The 21,884-nt window shown below is 36.4% G+C and overlaps 2 long non-coding RNA genes across 2 annotated transcripts; one reads left to right on the top strand and one right to left on the bottom strand.

The window, feature by feature from the left end:
* Positions 1 to 1,062: 1,062 nt before the first annotated feature.
* LOC141419636 (uncharacterized) lies at positions 1,063 to 5,350 on the bottom strand. The gene is made up of 4 exons (XR_012444262.1): positions 5,246 to 5,350; positions 3,961 to 4,135; positions 2,406 to 2,496; positions 1,063 to 1,721 (listed from the first exon to the last, which is right to left on the bottom strand). It is a non-coding gene; the product is annotated as an uncharacterized lncRNA (long non-coding RNA).
* A 9,945-nt stretch (positions 5,351 to 15,295) lies between these two features.
* LOC109675937 (uncharacterized) lies at positions 15,296 to 18,349 on the top strand. The gene is made up of 3 exons (XR_002211484.2): positions 15,296 to 15,830; positions 17,438 to 17,584; positions 18,038 to 18,349. It is a non-coding gene; the product is annotated as an uncharacterized lncRNA (long non-coding RNA).
* Positions 18,350 to 21,884: the final 3,535 nt, after the last annotated feature.

The raw sequence follows: 21,884 nt of genomic DNA, 5'->3' as shown, positions 1-21,884 counted from the left end.
GAAATGTCTTTTTTTTTTAAATGGAGAACAGGAAGGTAAAACAGGTCTCGTCTGGGGGATGGTAACAGTGGCGGGGGGGGAGGATATAAGGAAAGGAGTATGAGGTGTATATGGTGGATATAACATGTACTCATGTGTGAAAATGGAAAAATGAGACCTGTTGAAACTCTTATAGGAATGGGAGGAGAGGAGATAAAGGAGAATGACGGAGGAGTGAATTCAACTTTGATATATTGTAGAAACGTTTGTAAATGTCACAGTGTACCCCCAGTAGAATAATCAAATGATAAATAATCATACTCACCATCATCATCATCATAAAATGGAAGAGAGAAAAAACTCATTTTAGGGTGATTGTCTCTGACTTCTTTAGGAAATGGCTAATATATAAAAATAATTTAAAACCTGACACATCCCACCCTACTTGATAACAAGGATACAGATTCTGACTAGCAAAGAATCAGGAGTCACAAAGAATAATTCTCTCCTTTTACTAATCCAAGAGCAGTGAGCAAAAAGAACACTGGCCTGCTTTAAACTATTTGTGGTTCAGCACTGAAAGCTCACTGGCATTAGGACAAGGAATGTGCATTCAAGGGTTTTTTGTCTTGTTCTTAAAACACTATTTCTTTGTTTGTCACCTATAGAACAGTGTGACCAATCACAGGGCTCACTGGGTGAGGCCCATGACTTAGGCAAGTAGAGTCCTTTACACCTCTCAGTCACACATTCAAGTTTCATGGCGTGCCGTATCCTTTGCATGTGTGTACATAGATAGGTATGTGTGTGTACACATGTACATGTGTGTGCAGATATACGTGTGTACATACGTACATGTGTGTACAGCTGTGTGCACTGCTCCTGTCCTCAACTGCAGCCAGTGCCTACAGAAAGACAACCACGTTTAGGTTATATGCTCCAAGCCTGAGTGTATACTGAAGGACAGGTTTGGGGAGTACAAGCAGAAAAAGATAAACATTTGACATTCAGAGCAATTAAATGTATCCTACAACAACAGCCAAGTACTGTTTTATGTACACAAAAAAGGCATCTATGGTTCAGGTAAACAACAATATGTACTTCAAAAGGAAACACTGATGAGTGTAAAAGATGCCGACTGTTCTAAGGTTACGGTTTCTAGGACCCCCAGCATTTGAAGTATCAATGCTATACACTGACCATGGCAAGATTAAAAATACACTTATCATGGTAAAACTTTACTGTATTATACAGCCTTCAGTGTTTGTATATTGCAAACAATCTGACATAGCTGTTCTCAGCAAGCTGAATTGTTCACACAACTCCAAATGCCAAAGTTGATGTCATTGCTAAACAGAATAAACATTATTTGTAGGATTTCCAATATATACTGAGAGAGGATAATTCCTGCAAAAGGATTCTTTAGGAAACAGGATTGTCACCACTTAACGAAAGCACCCTCGATTCACTCACTCTGATTCACTCACTCCTACACACACAAGAGAGACAATGGTGATTTTTTTCAAGGAAAACAGAAACCTCTTTATTCAAACAAGATGATATGAACAACTTTTGAAGTAGTTGTCAAGGTGACCTTTGGATGTCTTCTTTGTTTCTTTTGTTTTTTGACAGCCATGTTCTTTCTAGGTTCAAGTATGAGGCAGAAAATTCTGAGTCTTTGGCGTGGGGGTTTTATCCAGCAGAAGATGATCAATCTCCCTGGTCCCACGAGGCTTGTATGTCTAATCGGGGTATAAGAAAAGAAAGATTAATAGAGATGCTGGTGGTCTCTGGCAACTTGGTTCTGGCCTCCCATTGGGGTGGGTCCTAGACCTCTGGCAGCCCTCCAGACTTGGTGACGCCTGGTGCTCTCATAAATGCCCCTGACTTCCTCAACTCCAAAAGGACCCCACGATGCTTCACTTAAGTGAAAAGAGAGCTTCTTAAGGAGAGAAAAACAATGGTCTTATGGTTTTGGAAACACAGAATAAAGGACAAATTCCAAAGATCTCCGTAACCTTCTGCCCATAAGGAACATCTACGTGTTTGTCAGGCCACCAGAGGACAAGGAGCTCAGAGGAATCTGGATTTTGAAAAGGACTTATTTTTTATATCTGGCAGGAAATGTGGGACATAAAAATTAGACTCGAGTTAACTATTCTCCCTAAACTAACTTAATGGAAGAGCCCTCTACATCAGTTTTGTAGACTCACCACGGTCTTCTTCCTCTTCTCCAAAGACTGTATACTGTGATGATGGAATGAGGCCATACCCAAACGGGCTGGAAAATGTTTGTGCCTTATCTTATGGTCTAAAGGTGCCTGAGTACTTTAGCAAGATGCCATGGAATCGTTCACATTGTGTTTGTATGTATCAGGGGTGGACTTTGTGGCAGGTGTTTCAGTGTTGTGACTAATGTCAATTACCTGGCCACACATCCACTCCTGATTTGTGTTGACGCTCATGGTGGATCGGACAGCAGCTTTTCCAGTTTGGGGTATTCTTTTTGTATGTGATCTGGAAAGAGATAATGTGGTTAGAATTCTAATTACTCCAAAATGAATAGCCATTCGCCATCTTGAGAGACTATCTACTATTTGAGACTGAACTATTGTGGCAAGCAGAAAACAAGGAACAATTGAAATTCAGGGAGCCTCCAGAGAATCTTTCCCAAGATTTGGGAAAATTACTGCCATTATTTTATTGAATATGTTTTCGATGTCATTAGCCTGTGCCTCATTTTCAATGCAAAAATCTTTCATAAAATACTTTCAAACTGAATTCAACAGCAGATTGAAAATATCATACATTATGTGTAAACTGACTTCGTTGCACGACTGAAGGATAGTTCAACATATACAAATCGATAAATGCAATACAGCATACTAACAGAAGCAAGGACAAGAATCATGCAATCACCTACACAGATATAGAAAAAGCCTCTAATAAAATCAAGCATCCTCTCATGATAAAAATACCTGAAGAAACTAGTAATAGAAGGGTCATACCCAAGCACAATGTGGGATACAGATGACAGGCCTAGAGCCAATATTACACAAAATGCAGAACAACAGAGCATTTCCTGAAAAACCAGGAGCAATTGAGGCTGGCCACAAGCACCACTCTTCCTTCAATGTAGTGTTTGAGTTCTTCACCAGAGTGATAAGGAAAGGGAAAGAAAGAAAGGGAATACAAATAGTGATGCATGGATGACACATGCAGGAATTTCAGGTGCTCAGGGTTCTTGAGCCCGCTCTGAGGATGAAAGCACAGGTGGACTCCAACAGCAGAGGTCAGGAAGATTTTATTTGTAGAGAAGAGAAGAGAAAGACTGCATATTGGAGAATGCAGGGGGACCCGGAAACCAGTGATCCCATGGGTCAGGTTGGGGATTGGGTTTTATGGCCTTTTTTTGCATTGCCTGGGTTCAGAGATGTCTCTCAGGTGCAGACAGAGATTTCCTGGGAAGGAGAGATTTTCTCCTTCATCACTTATCACCTTATGGGACCTCCTGCAGTCCGTCCTTTAGTCCTTCAATAGGAAAGGAAGAAGTCAAACTATCCTTGTTTGCTGATGATCCTATACTTAAAAGATCCTAAACCCTCTAGACTCTGAGATCTGATCTGGAATTTCACCAAGGAAGCAAGATGTAAAAATCGTAGCTTTTCTATACACCAACAATGCACTTGTTTGAAAAAGAAGTCAGGAAAACAATCCCATTCACCATAGCCTCAAAAAGAAAAAAATGCGTAGGCATAAGCTTAACCAGAGATTTGTCGAAGACTGCTACAATGAAAACTCTAAAGCAGTGAAGAAATCGTAGAAGGATGTTGGAGGCCATCAGTGTGTTTCTGTTAAATTGAGTGCCTCACAGTGTTTGCTACGTGTGAAGTAAGGGCTCAAGAAATAATACTGCTTAGAATTCTCAGAATGTCAGTTATAACTCTCCTATGTGGATAAATGAGGAGCTGAGTGACTCACCTTGAGGATCTTGTGCTCTTTTGTCTGCTGTCTTTCATATCAGTGTTAAAATAGGCTTTTTTATTCTAGTCGCCCTCACTGGTTGCAGCTTGTAAAACCGCCAGCTTTTGAGGTCTTCTCATGGCATTTTTACAAGGCATCTTGGGTTTGGAAGATGAATTTCTATGTTGGATGCCTGTGGAAGAAAACAAAACAAAATTGAAACTGGAGTTTCAACAATAAATACAAGAAAAAACAAAAGCTGTAATCTGGAGGTGATGTGGGGTGTGGTGGGGGAGGTACAGGTACCTGTTGAGGCAGGAAGTACTAGGCCGGCAGGACTCTGGGGATCCAGGCCCATATACTTGAGCTGTGGCCCCATGCTGCCCTGTACACACCCTTACCTGGGCCTCAATACACAAAGTGACCATCTTTAAGAAACTGTCCTCTCTCTTTTGCTGGGAAAGACTGATGGCCAGAGGGCAGGGCTGCTTCTTACTTCTTGCTCCTGCCCGACTGCTGCCTAGCCAGTCCTGACTCTGAGCTTGGTGTCCCCTCAAACGCTCCTTACTACCTTCACCTCTCCTCATAGGCCCAGACTCAGGGGCTCCTGCCACTGTGTTCCCACTGTATTTTGACTGACCTTCTTTTAACTTTTTAATCTTGTGACACTATGACTGTTGGCCCACATGTCTGGAAACAGACATGTCTCCATGGGTCCTTAAAGATGAAAGCTGTGGCTTTTTATCCCCCAGCATTTGTAGAACACCTGACTTACCTGTTCAACATCTGCTGATGGGATGAAGATGGATGAACTGTGTTTTCTCAAAGGCAATTACTCTACGATAAAGTGCTTCCTACTCACACAGAATCAACAATACATTTTAGAGGGCACTCATGCCATGACCGAACTGCAATTTCCTTAATGAGACTACACCTGTAGTCAATCATGGATGCTTTCTGAGACTCTGAGCTATGAAAAGCCAGCAATCCCTACATTCAACTGAGAAAAAGCTGCCACCAACAGTCTGTTAGCATGATGTATAAAATAACAGCAGCTGCTGCTGATATTTGAGAGTTTCCTACATGTCAGACACTATTCTTATCCATCAGTCAGATTTAGCTCACTGAAATCTCATGACAACATTAGCTTCCCCTTCTGCAGATGGTAAAGTAAAGCTAAGCACAGAGAGGTTAAGTGACCTGCCCCAAGCCACAAAGCTCAGAAGTGGAGGAGCTTTGAATATGAGCCTAGGCAGTCCAGTTCCTAAATGATGGCTAACAGAACCATTGGTGGCAAGCACACCTGATGCAGACAGTTCATCCAGGGGGTCTTCATCACCCTCTATTTCATCCTCATCGTCAGCCTCATCCTCTTCAGATGTGTCCTTGTCAGATGTTTCTGAAGCCTGTGTTTAAAAATAAAAATCGTGATTGTATCTAATATTTAATCATCCTGCCTTAGAATTCAAGGAAGTCAAAGTTGAAGACTGGACTGATGGTAGCTGGGCATGGTGGCACCTGCCTGTGATCTCAGCACTTGGGATGCTGAGGCAGGGTGACCTCAAGTTGAAGGCCAGCCTTGGCTACTTAGTGAGTTCCAGGCCAGCTTGAGCTACACAAAGAGATCCTGTCTCACAAAACAAAAGCAAAGATTGGTTTGATGGCTAACTTTTGGCATTTCAAATGAAAGGTAAAAAAATCAAATATTTGTAACTGGCTCCAAGAACCTACATACAGGGGACAGGGGCAGGTCACCCTACTTCTGTCTTTCAGCTAAGACATTCAAGAATGAAAAATTTCCCTGACCAAGGGCCTTCAGCTTTGGACCACCAATTTGTCTTCTGCTTGATTGGTATCCTAATAAAAGCCAGGGTGGGACCAGTCAGTGAAGAGCTAAAAAGTTCTTTGGCTGTTGCTTGAGGCCAAACTTTTTGAGCCAATGTCTTAAGTGAACTTTTTAATATTGTTGGTACTGGGGTTTGAACGCAGGGCTTCACACTTGCTAGGCAGGTACTTTATGGCTTGAGCCACTCCACCAGCCCTTTCTCGTGTTGGATAATTTTGTGATAGGGTCTGTTGAACTATTTGCTGGCGCTGTCTTTGAACTATGATCCTCCTGATCTCTGCCTCCTGAGAAGCTAGGATTATACGAGTGAGCCATCTCTGCTTCGCAAGTTGAATTAACGTTTTTTAAGCATACATTGCGATATTTACATATGTGCTTACAACACATCTCAGATTTACCTCCTCCATCATTCTCCCTCTTCCCCCTTCTCTCCTTTCTTAGAACAATTTCAACAGGTTTCATTCTTTTATTTTCATATATGAATACAAAATACATTCATCGTATGCTTTTTTTTTTTTTGGTGGGACTGAGGCTTGAACTCAGGGCTTTGTGCTTGCAAATCAGGTGCCCTACCACTTGAGTCATGCCTCCAGTCGCGAATGAACTTTGACATGGTGACTCCCAGCACTTTTCAGAAATCACATTCTGATTCTACATTCTCATGCTCCTTTAGAAATAATAGGAATGATGAGAACTTGGCAATTGTAAACAGGCAGAATATCAGTTTTTATTTCTTTTTGGTGGTCCTGGGGGCGTTGAACTCAGGGCTTTGTGCTTGCTAGGCAGGTGCTCTACCCACTTGAGCCACACCCCTGGCCCCAGAAAATCAGTTCTGTAATATAAAATAGAAAGAGTACAGAATCCCGAGAAAACACTTCTTGAATGCATGTACTCCATCAAAAGACATGGTGTTGGGCAAAACAATTAATTATGGAACAGACCCCCCAAAGCATTTGCCATAAAGGAACAAGGGTACATTGGAGCTCATTAAAATGAAGAACTCCTGGATCATCACAAGATATTAAGAGAGTGAGGCTAACTATAATATGGGAGAAGATCCCTGTACCACAGATATACAAAGGACTCATAACTAGAGTGGGTAAAACACACACACACACACACACACACACACACACACACATACACACCTCTAAAAGGCAGGTGACAAAATAGGCAAATGGACAAGTGACTTGAAAAGTCATGTCACCAAAGTAGATCTCTAAATGGCCAGTAAGCATATGAGAAAGGGCCTTGACTTTGATAGTCATCAGAAAATGTTAATAAATGCAAAAGCATTAGCACCAGGAGCTTCTAAGCGGCATAAGATGATAATAAAACAAGCCACAAGTTGGGTGAAGATATGTCCAACACACGACCAAAACAGAGCATTATCAAGAACATGCAAAGAACTATAAGAAAGTTAGAAAAAGAAAAACCAACTCAAAGGTTTTGGGCAAAAAGACCTAAGCAAGCATTTCACTGGAGAGAAACACGAAACTGAGCTAGAGACAGGAAAACACGCTCAAACCTTTTAACGACCAGGGAAATGCGAATGCACTTTATTTTATTATCACCAGATTGGCAAAAATGAAAAAGTTAGCAAGAATGTGAAGCAAGAAGAATTCTTGCACACTGGTGGTCGGAGTGTGGAGATTACCTTCCCATCTGTCTCTCTCGTGTGCTTCATGATTTTCTTAAGTGTCTATTTAAAGGGAAATAAAAATTCGAACATGAAAAGAGGTTAAAACTCAGTGGCACTCGAGCAGTTGATTATCTCCATTTTGCAAAGGTGGACAATGTTTGAAATTGCTCCAAAACCACAGATTTAAACAACGAAAGACCTGGGGCACCAGCTGGGTTTCTCCTTGCAGTCCAGGTTTCAACTATAAGATGCTGTGAATGGCAGCAGCTGTGCTTGTTATGACACCACAAACACCCAAAATGACAACTTCTCACTCCTATTTTCACACACGTAAAAATTTATAACTTAGACTAAGCACATATTTTTGCAAACCAAGTAGAGATTTCCCCTTACTACACTAACTTTGACAGATGAGGACACAAAGGAGAGGTTAAATAATTTATCTAGAGTCATACAGCAAGTGACCTGGTCCCCTTCTCCTATTGGCCTGAGTTGCTTTTAAGGTATCTGCTTTAGTTTCTCTGCATTAAGGGCAACAAATGCTAGCTAATTTTTTAGGTGAGTGCACCTAAAAGTGCACTCACTTTTATCTTGTAAGTTATGGAAACAGCCAAGATGCCCCACGACTGACGAATGAATCAAGAAAAGGTGGTATCTATACACAATGGAATTTTATGCAGCCATGAGGAAGAACGAAATGTTATCATTTGCCGGTAAATGGATGGAATTGGAGAACATCATTCTGAATGAGGTTAGCCTGGCCCAAAAGATCAAAAATCGTATGTTCTCCCTCATATGCGGACATTAGATCAAGGGCAAACACAACAAGGGGATTAAGCTTTTATTTGATTTTGCCATTTTAAGATATTAACCTGGATGGATGAAATCCATAATGGCAGAGTATGAAATTAACTAGGGTAGTGAGAATGTTTGTGAACTTACATTAATATTCAAATAAATAAAAGAGCCCCTCACAAAACAGCTTGGAAATATTTTGTTCAAACTTGAAGAGTTGAAAGAGTCAGACTCAATATATAGAATCACAGATTAAATTACATTTCCCAAAAGAATCAGGAAAACTCTTAAGGAAAATTCTCAAACAGAATGTCAAGATGGGACTTTTTATCATAATCAAAGTTAATTTCTTGCCATGTTATAACACACCATTATTAAGATCACCAAATTAAGAACTGTGACTCAGTTTTGTGGATCCTGTTTTCTCCAGTGAGGATATAAACATTGGTCATACAGAGAAGGCAGCATGAATATCTCAGTGAACTCAAAATTAGATCTATGGGTATTTTAAAATTAAACAAAAATGATTTATCTGTTTGTTTTATTTTATTTAGTGGAGAGGGGGCAAGTATATAGGTGAGTTGGAGGCAAACTAAGGACACTTTTGTAGTGTATTGTTCGCTCTGGGATCATCCAGTTCACACAACACTGAAGTATATCAGTGCTTGTTGACACTCGAGACAAGACAATACATAAGCTATGGATAATATCATGGGCCAACACACTACCAAAATAAAGAAATAAGAACAAAGCAAAGCTAAACAAAATAAACAAAAAACTGATACTCTTGTGAACAATATTTTAAAACATTCAATGTCAAATATTCAAATTTCTATTGTTAATGGCAAACATTATAGTAAATTGTTTCAAACAAAATTAAGACAAGATTTCACTATCAAAATAGTTATTGGATTTCTAAAAGTGTCTTTGAAAGTATTTTCCTTTTTATCTCTTTGTTTTTCTCTCAATTTGTTTGTCCTATATTGAATCCATGTCCTCAGTTTTGCTTTTTTAATGTACCCAAATATTCTGTTCCTCTATTAACTGTATTTCCTGGTAATAGCTAACTGCATTAATTCTTATTTGATTTATGCCTTCTTAGTAAATATTGTGTTTAGTAGGCAGGTACTCTGCCACTCTAACAGCCAATTTTGTATTTGTTATTCTTTTAAATAGGCCCTTAATTTATGAATGGGCCAGCCTGGACTGAAATCATCCTATTTTTGCCTTCCTGAGTAACTGGGATGATAAGCACATACAACCCTGCCTAAGTATACTGACTGGCTCAGATGGGATCTCAAAAAGTTTTTACTGGGACTGACCTCAAACCGTTATCCTCCCAAAGAGCTGGAATTACAGACTTGAGCCACTAAGCCCAACCTATATTTTCTTTAATATGTACATATTTTTATGTACTGTCCTTTTGGATTAGGTTCCTAAAACAATTGAAACATTTAACTTTTGCCATCTAAATTAAAATAAGAAAGTAAAAATAATACAGAAAGAGTTTTAATTGGCATAATTTCAAAATTTAGGATTCACTGTATCTGGAGTTTCTTAGATCATTCTTCATAAGTTAGATTATTGAAAAATTACTTATGTCACTTTTTTTGCAAATCTACTATAATAGTGTATGGAAGGTTCTTATAATTTTTTTTTCACTGTTAATTTTATTTACTCCAATTGTATTTGTGTGTGCTTCATTTCTTTCTCTCCCTTTTTTAGGCATATTGGTAAAGTTAGCATACAATAATATATTATTGGGTGTTTTACTTAATGCAAAATAGTCAAAGTAATGCAGTTCTTTTTAATAAAATTTTTATTAGACTATATTCTTTATATGGGGGGATTTGAAGTGACAATTCCAATCAGACTTATATTGTACATTATTTATATTTCCTTCAGCCCCTACCCTTCTTTCCACCCCATTTAAAGCAATTGCAAGAGGTTTTTGTTATTATTTTATTTTATTTTTTTCTTTTATTATTCATATGTGCATACAAGGCCTGGGTCATTTCTCCCCCCTGCCCCCACCCCCTCCCTTACTACCCACTCCACCCCCGCCCACTTCCCCCCACCCCCTCAATACCCAGCAGAAACTATTTTGCCCTTATTTCTAATTTTGTTGTAGGGAGAGTATAAGCCATAATAGGAAGGAACAAGGGTTTTTGCTGGTTGAGATAAGGATAGCTATACAGGGCATTGACTCACATTGATTTCCTGTGTGTGTGTGTTACCTTCTAGGTTAATTCTTTTTAATCTAACCTTTTCTGCAAGAGGTTTTGTAGTTCTATTTCATATACTTATATGTAGTCTATCCACCATATACTTATATATGTTCCTATATATATATATATATATATATATATATATATATAGGATATATAAGGATATATACTTGATATCCTTCATTCACCCCCCCACACTAATACCTTCCCCCTCTGAATACACTGTGTTTATTTTACAGTACTGTTTTTTGTAATTAATATTTAGTTGATGTTCCAATATCTATCCACTGTGGGTGTGCTTTACTCTGGGCTCTTTAATCCTTTCCATTGCTCTCCCTTACACTTTACTTCCTTCCCCAGATTTTCAACAGATTTCAATACACATTCTCTGTCCTCTACTTTCATATCTTATGATATGCAACATTACTGATGTTCTGTCATTCTCTTTTCCTTTCCGTCTTTCCCAGAGTTTCATAGAGAAGTTACACTGTTACAAAGATGTTCTACTTCTGAGTTTGTACATGAGAAGCTTGTTTTTGTATATAGGTTTAATCTTTGGATCTATCTTCCACGTGTTACAGAAAACAAGCAACTTTTGTATTTCTGATCCTGGCTAACTTCACTTACCATGATGTCCTCCAGTTGCATCCATTTACCTTCAAACACCATGCCATTATTCCTTTTGGCTGAGTAATGCTCCATTGTGTATATAAACCTCAATTTCATGATCCATTCATCAGTTGTAGGGTACCTGGGTTATTTCCAGCACTTAGCAATTATGAATAGTGCTGTGATGAACATCGGTGTACAGGTGTCTCTACTATATCCTGTCTTATGTTCTTTTGGGTAGATGTCCAGGAACAGTAGCACTGGTATCTCTAGCTGTTTGAGGAATCTCCAGACTGCTTTCCCTAATGGACTAATATACTAATTTGCATTCCCAGCAGCAGTGTATAATGGATCCTATTTTATCACATCCTTGACAGCATTTGTTGTTGTTACTACCCGTGATTATAGCCATTCCAACTTTGGTGAGATGAAATCAAAGTGTTGTTTTGATTTGCATTTCTTTTATAACCAGGGAAATTGAACACTTCATATATTTACTGGCCATTTGTACCTCTCCTTTGAGAATTTGCTGTTTAATTCACATGTCCATTTCTTCATTTGGTGTTGGTTCTTTCATTCGGAGTTTTTTAGTTCCCTGTAGATTCTGGATATTAGTCTGTTATCAGATAAACAGCTGACAAAGATTTTGTCCTATTCTGGGGCTGTCTCTTGAGTCTGATGACTGTTTTCTCTTGGATGCTGAGCCTTTTGAGTTCTGTTTAGGAAGTCTTTCCCTATACCTATCTATTCCAGTGTATTTCCTATTGTTTCTTGGAGTTGTTTCAAATTTTTAGGTCATTTTATTAAGGTTTTTGATCCAGGTTGAGTTGACTTTGGTACAGGGTGGAGGATAGGGATTTAGTTTCACTCTTTTACATGTGGATATCCAGTTTTCCTTGCAGCATTTGCTAAAAAGGCTGTCTTTTCTCCATTGTGTGTTTTGGGTTTGTTTGTTGAAGATCAGTAGGTTCTGAAGTATGTAGGCTTCTGTCTGGGTCTTCTATTCTAATCCATTGATCTTTCTGTCTGATTTTGTGCCAATACCATGCTGTTTTTATTGTTATGGTTCTGTAGTATACTTTGAAGTCTGGTATTGTGATGCCTCCAGCATTGGATTTTTTGCTCGGAAGTGTTTTGTTTATTTGAGGTCTTTTGTGTATCCATATGTATTTCATGATTATTTATTCTATTTCTGTGCAGAATGTCATTTGTAGGATTGCAGTGAAAATGTAGATTGCTTTTGGTACAATGGCCATTTTTCACAATGTTGATTCTACCAATCCAAGAACATGGAAGTTCTTTCCATCTTCTGATGTCTTCTTCAGTGATTTATAGCTTTCATTGAAAAGGTCTTTGGTTGCTTTTATTAGATTTATGTTTTTGAGGCTGTAATAAATGGTATTGTTTCCCTGATTCCTTTTTCAGTCTGTACATTGTTGTTTAGAAAAGCTACTGATTTCTGTATGTTAATTTTGTATCCTGCTACTTTGCTGAAAGAGTTTATGATTTCTAGTAGTTTTTTGATCATGTTTTTGGGGTCTTTTAGGTATATTGTCTACAAATAGGGATAGTTTGACTTCTTCCTTCCCTATTTTAATTCCTTTTATTTCTTGCTCTTGTCTTATTGATCTAGCTAGAAATTCCACAAAACTGTATTGAATTGGAGTGGAGACAGCAGACAGCCCTGTCTCTCAATTCTTTTTAAACATATTTTTATAGTTTTGTCATGTTGCTCTAAAACAGGATTACATATTAATTTCAAGTTATGCCTATGTTAAGGTAATTATAATATCTATACTCTTTTGAGGCCTGAGCTATATTTTAAGTATTGCCCTGACGGTGTGCTGGACATTATTTAACAACAAAATACTTTGACAGAAATGATCATTATCTTCTTCTTGCTGATTGCATAAATTTCAGTAGTTAGGGAATTTAACCATCTTTACATACTTAATAAATTTTGGACCTTAGAGTTGGGTGTGATATCTTATGCCTATAAGCAGTGCTACTCAGGAAGTGGGATCAGGAGGATCATGATCCAAGAGACATCATGTCAAAAACTGAAGTCCTCTTTGAAAAATAACTTCAAAAATGGCTGTGTTTGTCACTTGAGTTTTATAGTGCATGTCTAGCAAGTACAAGTCCCTGAGTTCAAACACCAGTGTTCTCCCCACTTTTGTGAAGCTACCAGTATTTTTGATGGAAGCCTGTTTCTCTATTGTGTTAATGACAATATTCATTATAATGTTTCATAGTCATTAATGCTTCTAATGAAGAGATAATCTATGATTAAATCTTGCTCAAAACAGTGAGGTTAGCCAGGCTCAGAAACCAAAAATCCTATGTTCTCCCTCATATGCAGGCTTTAGATCTAGTGCAAATGCAGCAATGCGGTTGGACTTGGGTCACATGATAAGGGGAGAGCACACACAGGAGGTATGAGGACAGGTAAGAAACACAAAACATGATAGTATTTGATGTCCTCACTGCAGAGGAACTACTACAGAAATTTTAAAGCGACAGAAGTCAATATGAGAAGGGGATCAGGAACTAGAAAAAAGGACAGTTAGAGATGAACCAACTTAGAATGTAACACATTTGTACATGGAAGCAATGCTAGGAATCTCTCTGTATAGCTATCCTTATCTCAACTAGCAAAAACTCTTTGTCTTTCTTATCATTGCTTATGTTTTCTCTTCAACAAAATTAGAGATAAGGGCAGAAGAGTTTCTGCCTGGAAGTGTGGGGGCATGGGGGGGAGAGGGAAGGGGCAGAAGATATTGGGGAGAAATGACCCAAACAAGGTATGCACATATGAATAAATGAGAAATAAATAACAAAAATCTTGCTCAAAACACATCTCAGAAAATTATTACCATATGTCTTCATAAAAGTTGGTTTTCTTTAGTAATGAATATTATGAAAAGACACTTTTAAAAAAAAATTACAGCTCTGCTGTCAATACATAACTGGAAACTGTGGGCAAATTTCAGTTTTGTACATTATGTTCCTTTTGCCCAAAATGTGTGTAATAAAATAAAGGTGCCATATGAGTCACAAAAACTTTGTTGGTAGATAATATATTTAGATAATTCAAATAAGTGGTTGACACTAATATTATTTAGAAAGTAGTGGTATGTAAATATTTTTCTTTTAACCATCAAAATACATCCTCAATCCTACAATATATTAATTCCATGACTGTTTTTCCTATGATATCCTCTGACTGGCTCATGCAATTGTCAATTCATGATAACATACCATTCTATCATTTATAATATAGTTATTACCTTTTCAAAAATCATTAATAAAGGTAATTTCCTTCAAGGAATATTAACTAAAACAAGTCACAAATTTTACCTGTTCAAAATGAAAGAGAAGAGATGATATATACTTACAGAGCCTTACCCAAATTAATGTCTATCTTGTAAGAATGTGGCAAGTATGAGGATAAAATACTCAGAAAAATATTAAGAATTTTAACTGTCAATTTAAACACAATTTTCCATAAATTATATAAATATATAAAAATCTATTTTGGGTATGTGGTTTCACTGATGGATTATTCTCCTGAAGAAAGAATATTGCAAGGAAAGCTTAAGATATCAAAGAAGACATACTTGGTAATATATTGCTTATCATGGTCAGAATGTATAGGGTATAAAAAGAAGTATGGGAAACATAGATAGGGAGGATAGCGGTTTAAGGCCAGCCCTGTCAAAAACTTAGTAAGACCCCAATCTCACCAAGGAGCCAGGCAGGGTGTTGTGCCCGGGTGATCCTTGACATGTGGGAGACACAGGTAGGATGATCACAGGTGTTTTGCCTCTAGCAAAAAGCAAGACCCTGCCTGGAAAATAACTAAAAGCCAAAAATGGTTGGAGATGTGATTCAAGTGAGAGAGCCCCTTGTCTTGGAAGTTCACAGCTTTGAGTTCAACCTCTGTATTGCCAAAAAACAATAAAAGGAGTGGAGAGTAATTTGTTAGAATATGATATTAGGCACTGAAAATGATGGTTTGTATCATAAAGGAACACTTTTCAAATAAGAAAAAGTAATGTGATAGATAATACAAAAATATTTATCATGAATGAAAATGTACTTTTTACCGAATAGAGTTTTATTTACTTAACGGTACAATTTTTTATACAAAAACTCAGGAGAATTTGTCTTCTATAACTCTGTTCTTATCAATTTTGAAAGTTTGGATCAGAGACTACATCAATCTATTGAATAAAAAATTGAGAATTAAATTTTCAAGATACAGAAGCTTTGGATCTGTAACTTCCTTTTTTAAATGTCTTTCCTAATTTTTATTTATTGTTTTATTTGTATACCTCTTACAAGTTTATTTATTGCTTATTTTTTCCCTTGCAAATTAAAAATAGTGCCGTTTGGAGACATGTGGGCATACCATATCGTTAACATTTGGAAGGGGGAGACAAATTGTGGATTATCACTTAAACTTGATTAAAACACAATTGTAATGAAGTAAAGCAAAGAAATTGGAGAATCCGTTCTGTTCATCTACCTTACCTTTTGCATTGTACGATCAGTATCTGTATACACGTCTGCACCTCTAAATTAATTTTCGGGTCACCCCTTCACTTTAGGACCTTCCATATTCCCTACTTCCTCTGCGGCGCTTCAACCATCACATCCGGGTCCCCCAGCCCCTTATATTACTTGCCTGCGCAGTTGCCGTGGACCATTAGGATAGCTCACATCGCTGGGCAATGCTAACACAAGAGCAGAAAGCCAGGAGAGGGTAAGGAAGTTCCAAATTTAAGTACGAAAGTGAGTTTGAGTGACAGAAGAGACAACGCAAAGCTAAATCATTTCGTTTAATGAGAAATACCCGAATTTTGATTTTTCTCTCAGGATTTAATTGGAAAATTTTAAATGTACGAGTAAATTGTACATTGTGTATGTGTATGTATATATATATATATATATACAAATGTGTATATTTAATTAAATATTGTATATGTAATGTATGTAATGGGGATGTGTAAAGCCGTGTGTATGGGAAGGAGCTAGGGTTCGTTATGCTAAAAATACCCTTTATGTAGGGACCCTTAGAAAGTAAAGCCGGCAAAGAACCCGGATTTTGTTCTTGAGTACGGGGATGGGTTTAAAGTTTGTGGAGTCTGGGAAGGGAAAAAAGGTTGAAAACCTTTTTGTTGGAGTGAAAATCAGTCTTATTACTATTTATCTCCTTACCCCTCCTGTGGTGGTTCACCTTTATTTTTTTTCCTTTGTTATATTTGGACAAGCAGTCTAGTCCTGGATTGATTGTTGGACGTATTGCCGGGAGCCATTTTGTTTCACTTACGCTTTTTTTTTCTTTTCCGGGACAACATAGAGTCACAATAGAAAAACAAAGGCAGGATATTCTGTCACTACAATTAAAAACTTGTCCTGTTACTCCAAGAGCAAAATCCTTACCTGCTTGTCTGAAATAACAAAACTTTAGGTATTTGTTATAATTTCTGTCAGTTACTTTAAACATTGTGGCCGAAGTTTACTTTTGCCTCATAAAGGCTACAATTTTCATTGCTTTTAGCAGTTAGCATTTTAAGTATGTAAACGTTTGGCAAACACAATTTTAAGCTGAGAGTATTACATATGTAATCATGATAAGGGGAAAAACTGGAAAATATGTAGCATTTTGTAAATGAATTTGTACATTTTGTAAAAATAATTGGGTTCAAAAAATGAATTTTTAAAATAACTTTTAACATATTTTTAGGTGAATACCGACCGCTTTGAAAACTCAGATGACCATAAGTAATTCGTATTGCTTATTTTATATTGCTAAAACAATACATATGAAATGTTTTCACTTTGAAAATATAATTATGTGAGGAATGGATATGTTATTTAGCTTTACTCATTCCACTATAATATTGTGAACCATAAAGATGTATCATTTTTCAATGTAAATTTTTAAAAGTTACAACCTGAATATTCAACTCAAAAGGATTACAATAGTATTTTCCATTTCTTTTTTTTTTTTTTTGTGGTACTGGGGCTTGAACTCAGGGCCTTTACTGTTAGTCACTCCACCAGCCCTTTTTTGTGATGGATATTTTCCAGATAGGATCTCATGAACTATTTGCTTGGGCTGGCTTCAAATGACAATCCTCCTTATCTCTCCCTCCTGAGTAGACAGAATTACAGGTATGAGCCACAGGCACAGGGCCCATTTCATTTTACAACCGAGTTTTTTTTTAATCTGATACATATAGAAACCAGAACTTTGGCCTAATATGTCATTGCTACTTTTTGCCTTATGTATTAAAAGGTTTCAGTTTTAGAAGTAAAAAACATTATCAGTCTATTTACAGTACTTTTCTTGAATTTTAAATGTAGTGTAAAAATTGGAACCATTTGGCCCACTTAACAGCAAAATGATGCAAGTTGTTCAGCCTGGAAAACTCTTCATAGGAGGCCTCAATGCAGAGACCAATGCAAAGTCTATTGAAGCAGTGTTTGGAAAATTTGGACACATACTAGAAGGTAATTGAAGTTAAGAATCAATCTATGTATCGTTCAAAGTAAATATAAACTATAAAAATGTCTTTTTATTGAAACTTTACATGACTAGGACTGTCATTTTCTGGGTTTAACATTTCCTTATTTTTACAAAAGCACTGATGCATGGGATGGGTAAAGTGTTGCCCTAAGCATCTCTTACTACTGAAGATAAAAACAATTAATATGCTGTGGGTGTTGGTGTGAAATGTGGTGAGAAAGGCTAACTGTGAAGTCTTTTACATATAATATTGAGAATACTAATATAATATGAAACAAAATTTTAGATTACATTTAAGATGATTTTTAAATGGTTGATGATAATGCTGTGTTTGTTGTATGAGAGCTTTGTGACAGATTGTTTAAGGACTGACAATTTTGTTGAATGGAAGTTTAACCTTTATGTTTACATAATTTAAAAGTTTACATGTATTACAGTTCTATTGATGAAGCATTGAGAAACGAAGAAGTCTAGAGGCTTTGCTTTTATTACTTTTGAAAGCCCTGCAGATGCTAAGGTAGGAATGGAAAGGTAGGAATCTTTTAATAATAATCTAGATCTGTTCAGCAAGTAACAGTATTTATAGATCTTTCCCATTTTTCTCCAGTGTTGCTTTTTCTTTTGGCAATAATGGGGATTGAACTAAGGGCCTTGTACTTTTTAAGTAGAGCTCTGCATCTTGAGCCCCTTTGTGAGCCCTTTTTGGTTGGTTATTTTTGAGATTAGTATTTCACTTTATGTCCAGACCAGCATGGACCATGATCCTCCTGTTAGTACTTGCACTTGTAGCTGGGATGACAGGCACCCACTACCACTGCACCCAGCCATTGGTTGAGATGTGGTCTTGTGGATTTTTACCCAGAATGGACTTAAACTGAGATCCTCCCAATCTCTGTATACCAAGAAGCAGGGATTCAGGTTTGAGACACCATGCCTGGCCATTTTTCTACAAATTTTAAGTTGGCAAAATGCCATATAACTACAATTATTTACCCATGGTTCTTTTTTGTTACATAATCACTCAAAAATTGTTGGAAGGAGATTGAAACACCATATTAATTAACGTACATTATACTTAATTTTGTTAGTATTCCAGTGTAAATGTGACTAGGTTGTTAGCCTCCAAAAAACTGCTAAACTTTAGAAGAAAACCCCACAAGAATAGTAGAAGAAATAGGATAGTGTTTGCAAAAAAACCCAAAAAGTGCTATTTCAGTTCATGGAAGTATTTCTGTGGAATAAAAAAGCCTAGAAAGACATACAAGAAGGAACAGTTAATTCCTACTTTTACAGGAATAATAGTTTTGATTCAAATTCCAAAAGATATAATGCATTTTATGCTCACTCTATCATATATTTGTTCATTGTTGAATTACCTTCAGCAAGTTTAAACTTTCTTTATTGTGATCCATGGATGCTAATTGCCTTTATTTCTGAAATATAATGTTAAACTCTTGATACATGAACACAGTATTTTCTTCGTGTTTTACTTTCATGTTAAAGTTTTAAAGAAACTTAACAGTGAGATTTGGCTCACAGTTTCCATTAGGTATAAACACATGAAGAATAATTATTAGTAATCCAATTTCCCTCTAAAGTCTTCGGTTGAACTGATGATTTAATCAGTGCTTAATCACTGAACACTTTTATTATATAGAAAGATCAAGAAATTTTAACTGACTCCTGAATACTGAACCGACATAGCCACTCCAAATCTTCAGAAAACATTTAGGCCAAAAATAGCAAATGAAGCTCCACGGCTGGCCTATATGGCAGTAGATATTGGGAGAATATAAATATTTACCTGCGGTCTTAGTGAGGATTTGGTATGTTTCAAAAGGAATAAGCCAACAGAGTGGAACAGTTACCTGAATTAGGTTTTAAAAATCACTTTGACCTCCAGAAAAAGAAATCAATAGAAATTTATCATGAGATGATTTAGGACATTGACATATTTCTCAGAAATAAAAACAGGAAATACTGTATTAAAGAAGTACTTTGATAATTACACATATGTAAAACAAAAGGTGAAATGAGTCAGGCAGAAAATTCTAAATGAGACCAAGTAAAGATCCTACTTAAAGAAGTAAAATTATTAGAACTAGAGTAGGTAGTGAATAGGAAATCATACTGGGGGACTTCTCCTCTCTTAAATTTTAACATACAAATAGTGAAACAGAATGAATAGCATGAGGAATAATTTTGTGTAACTGTCTAAAATTTTATGTATGTAGCAGGTATATAAAGATTAAGATTTATGTATTATAAAATATATCACAGTGAGGTTTTAATTTTACTTTTAAATGTGAGAGACATTTCAAGAAATGGTAGTAATGCACATTTTGGTGCACAGTGGATTGTGAAGCACGTATTCATTTAAGAGGAAAGTGTTTACTTTTGGAAAAACCTAAAACTTGAGTGTTGTTGCAATAAAAATAGGAATATATTGAAGAATTTAAGTTAAATTCGATGGTATTGATGATGTACTTGATCTTTTTAGTGTTTGGATGGAAAAACAAAGTAGAGCAAGCCAAGAAGAAACCATCTTTTTGAAAGTCATGGTAGGCACAAACTGCCACCTCTTTCAAGAACTAAAGTCCCCCAAAGAAGTCTGAGGTGTGGAAGAGGAGGAAGTGGTACACCAAGAGGTCGTTCTTCACGTGAAGGGTGCTTGGGTAATATCTTAAGATTCAAGGATGCAAACATAGGATCAAAAACCAGTAAGTTCACATAGTTAGAATTATTTCTGTTTACTTCCCTATAAGAAAAGGTTAATTTTATTGATAATAAAAATTATTTTTAAGTGCTGGAATTACAAGAATGATTGGTTTCTCTTAAATATTTTTAAAATCCTAATCACCTTGCAACAAAATAGTGTAAACTAAATACTGTTGTTGCTAGTAATATTACTTGCCTTTACTCATTCAACAAGTTTTGTGTGGAATTCATTATTATTATTTATTTATTTTTTTTGGTACTGGCTTTTCACTCAGGGCCTTCATCTTGAGCCACTTCACCAGCTCTATTTTTGTGAAGGGTTTTTTCTAGATAGGGTCTATTCTAGATAGGAACTATTTGTCCGGACTGGCTTCGATCCACGATCCTTCTGATCTCTGCCTCCTGAATAAATAGGATTACAGGTCTGAGCCACCGGTGCCAAGCTGGAACTCATTTCTATTGCTCATACTTTTCAGTTTTTCACTTTGAGCCCAGAACTTCAAATGAGTTTCATCGTAAAATATTAACAGAAATTAAAAAGCACAGCAAAAATAAATAAAAGTCATTAACAATGCTCAAAGGTAAAGAAATAAATAATATTGTAGGGTGGCTCATGAAATACTTGTTTTTGGAAATGTGTGTGCAAACCTATTCCTATGTCATTTTGGTTACAATTTGTATATGAGCTTGAGGCTTGAAAATTTGCTTCCTGAGATTATCTAGAACTTCTCAAGAGTGTCTCTGATTCTGGAAGACAATTTAAAAAGTCACTATTTCATTAATACGCATCATTGTTGTAAGAATGAGAAGGGTGAGTCAGTAAAAACTGGTGTTAATGTACTATTTTCAGAGATGCCATTCTGTACTGGATAGGAAAAGGAATACAGTTTTATTTTTTAGAAGAAACTGTTGAAAATTATTTGAAACTTTTACTTGTAACCACTGTTAAACATTATATCTAATTTTTAAGGGAATTTGTGTCAAATATTTAGCTGTTTTCATAATCAAATTTATAATTCAGTGGATGTAATTTTCTAAAGTAGAATTACAGAGTTGAAGACAATGAAAGTTGCCAATTAATATTCTGCCATATATGAGAATATAATCTTCCTAGGAAATTGGAATATAAATATGTTTCTAGTTATAAAAATTATTTTTCATTATTTAGCATATATTTCTTAAATGCTCTTAAAAGTTAACAGAACTTAAGTCAATTAGTATTATTGTATAAATTGTAAAAAGTGTAAGTCTGTTTTCACATTATACTGACAGTTCAGACTTCTAATGGAAATCTCCTTGAGTTTTGGATGATATTTGGGTGTAGGCTTGTGTATTTGGGGTTTTGTCAGTAGGATGTTTTAAAAAAAGATTGTTTGACACGACACTTACATAAAGAATGCTTAATTCTGTTTCTCCCAATACTTAACTGTTTTCACCTTACCTGGACTTTAACTATAATTAAATTACAAGGTTTAACTCCTGCTTTACTCTCCAGTTCTCCCCACACCTCTTTCACACCAATACAAAATGAGTATTTTTGAGTACTTTTCTGAGTTTTACAAACTT

This window comes from Castor canadensis, chromosome X, assembly GCF_047511655.1.
Source record: "Castor canadensis chromosome X, mCasCan1.hap1v2, whole genome shotgun sequence".
In the NCBI taxonomy this organism is placed as follows: domain Eukaryota; kingdom Metazoa; phylum Chordata; class Mammalia; order Rodentia; family Castoridae; genus Castor; species Castor canadensis.
This window is presented reverse-complemented; position numbering and strand designations above follow the sequence as displayed.